The sequence below is a fragment of the Lithobates pipiens genome, unplaced genomic scaffold (assembly GCF_037356315.1).
Source record: "Lithobates pipiens isolate NorthernLeopardFrog02 unplaced genomic scaffold, aLitPip1_a1.2 Scaffold_13, whole genome shotgun sequence".
Taxonomy (NCBI): domain Eukaryota; kingdom Metazoa; phylum Chordata; class Amphibia; order Anura; family Ranidae; genus Lithobates; species Lithobates pipiens.
In genome coordinates this window covers 486,579,822-486,582,667 of record NW_027507718.1, presented here as the reverse complement: position 1 = coordinate 486,582,667, position 2,846 = coordinate 486,579,822, and positions in this window count along the sequence as shown.

Sequence of the window (2,846 nt, the reverse complement as noted above, 5' to 3'; positions counted from 1 at the left end):
AATATGTGGCAGGCTACGTGGCAAGTGGCAATCCGCAATGTGTGGCAGACTACGTGGCAATCCGCAATGTGTGGCAGGTGACGTGGCAAGTGGCAATCCGCAATGTGTGCCAGACTACGTGGCAAGTGGCAATCCGCAATGTGTGGCAGGTGACGTGGCAAGTGACAATCTGCAATGTGTGGCAGGTGACGTGGCAAGTGACAATCCGCAATGTGTGGCAGACTATGTGGCAAGTGGCAATCCACAATGTGTGGCAGACTACGTGGCAAGTGGCAATCCGCAATGTGTGGCAGGCAACGTGGCAAGTGACAATCCGCAATGTGTGGCAGGTGACGTGCAATCCGCAATGTGTGGCAGGTGACGTGGCAATCCGCAATGTGTGGCAGGTGACGTGGCAAGTGACAATCCGCAATGTGTGGCAGACTACGTGGCAAGTGGCAATCCACAATGTGTGGCAGACTACGTGGCAAGTGGCAATCCGCAATGTGTGGCAGGTGACGTGGCAAGTGACAATCCGCAATGTGTGGCAGGTGACGTGGCAAGTGGCAATCCGCAATGTGTGGCAGGCAACGTGGCAAGTGACAATCCACAATGTGTGGCAGGTGATGTGGCAAGTGACAATCCCCATTGTGTGGCAGTTGACGTGGCAAGTGGCAATCCGCAATGTGTGTCAGGCAACGTGGCAAGTGACAATCCGCAATGTGTGGCAGGTGACGTGGCAAGTGGCAATCTGCAATGTGTGGCAGGCTACGTGGCAATCCGCATCTGGTGGCAGGCGACGTGGCAAGTGACAATCCGCAATGTGTGGCAGGTGAAGTGGCAAGTGACAATCCGCAATGTGTGGCAGGCTGCGTTGCAAGTGGCAATCCGCAATGTGTGGCAGGCTACGTGGCAAGTGACAATCCGCAATGTGTGGCAGGTGACGTGGCAAGTAACAATCCGCATTTGGTGACAAGTGACGTGGCAAGTGACAATCCACATTTGGTGGCAGGCGACATGGCAAGTAACATCCTCAGGGCTCCCACTGATTCTGCATTATGGTGAGTTGAACCATTTAATTTTATATTACAATGTATTAATAGAAATAATACGCTTCAATCATCCTGACACCATAACAACCATGGTGCCGTAATGATTGAAGCGCAAATACCAGCCATTTCCCATATAAATTGCCCTCAAAAAAACATATTTTATAGCAGTGCCCCTCCCGAGACTAGACTCTGGATCCGCCCCTGTATAGGAGTCTATGTGTCAATGTTTTCACCAACAATTCATCATTTTAAAATTTAATCCAATGTAAAAATGTGTGACGGTTGTGTGAAAACATTGATAAATAGACCCTTTGTGATCTCTTCTATAAGTAGTATAAACATGTAGTCATTTATAGGGAGGTGATTAGTATGTGCTAAAAATACACAAAAAAGACAAATGATTTATTATGTAGCCGAGTCCCACTGGAGTGTTTCTATCACAGATCACTGATCTGAGAATTCGAATTTCCATCTCCCCGGTATTTGCATACACAGTGTGTGGGGGGAACACCTCCCCTGTCACTCTCTCTATATATCTCATTGTACAGGAGACGTCTTCTAGTTTGGATCTGACCCTCCAGAAACATCAAGATGTTTTCTCCCAGTTATCTGCTGGCTGTCATCTTCATTTCTATTCAGGGTGAGAGATGAGGCTCCTTACATCATTCTCTGCACATACATCTATACATTGTACAATAAATACACACATCAGGATTGATAGGAAATCAATAATCAATATGTCTCTTCCCATCCTCAGGATCCTGTGGACAGATTGTGATGACTCAGACTCCGGATTCTATCTCTGTGTCCCCGGGACAGACAGTCACCATCACATGTACATCCAGTGCTTACACTGGCAATGCCATAGCCTGGTACCAACAGAAACCAGGAAAGTCTCCAACACTTCTCATCTATGGTGCAACCACCCGACACACAGGAGTCCCAGACCGGTTCTCTGGTAGGAGAGATGGATCTTCTTACACTCTGACAATTAGTGCTGTGACTGAAGATGATGAAGGAAGTTATCGCTGTCAGCAGGCTGCTCAGCTCCCTCTCACACAGTGATACAGAGCCGTACAAAAACCTCCTTCCTCTATCACACATGAAGACATAGATCAGCATGGGGAGAGAACACTGCACAGTCATACATAACACTCAGTATTCTGTAAGGAAGACAACAACACTGGGAGACAATGATTTAGTGAAAAAAAAAGTTTGTAAAGTGTAAATTCATCTTTCAAGCAGATTTTCTGGGAATTCCTCTATGTAATTCTACATCCAATGAATAGTACATACCATAGATCTCCCTAATAAATAAATAGATACTTCTGTTGGAAATGAGGAAGATTCTCCCATTCCAGATGCAGCTGTTTTGGGTCCTCTCCAGAAGAAGCTCTGCCCCTCCCTTATTCCTCTCTGTCTCGCCATTTGTAGGATGGGCAGAATGTCACACTATTACGCCCCCTAGTGGCTGTTCAAACTCCTTCTCTAGCTGAGTACATCTGCTGAGCTGAATGGCACAGAGCGGCTGCTAGAAGATCCAAGGGCAGTGATTGGTGAACCTTGGCACCTCAGATGTTTTGAAACTACATTTCCCATGATGATCATCTACACTGCAGAGTGCTGAGCATCATGGGAAATGTAGTTCCAAAACATCTGGGTTGCCAAGGTTCACCATCACTGTCCTAGGGGTTCTTGGGACACTTTTTATTCATAGGAGTTATAGTACAACTTCTATGAATGGAGGAGGGGGTGAAAAGAGTGGGCACAGTTGTCACTCTTGACAAGGGCATATGATAGGTCCCTCAGCCCATA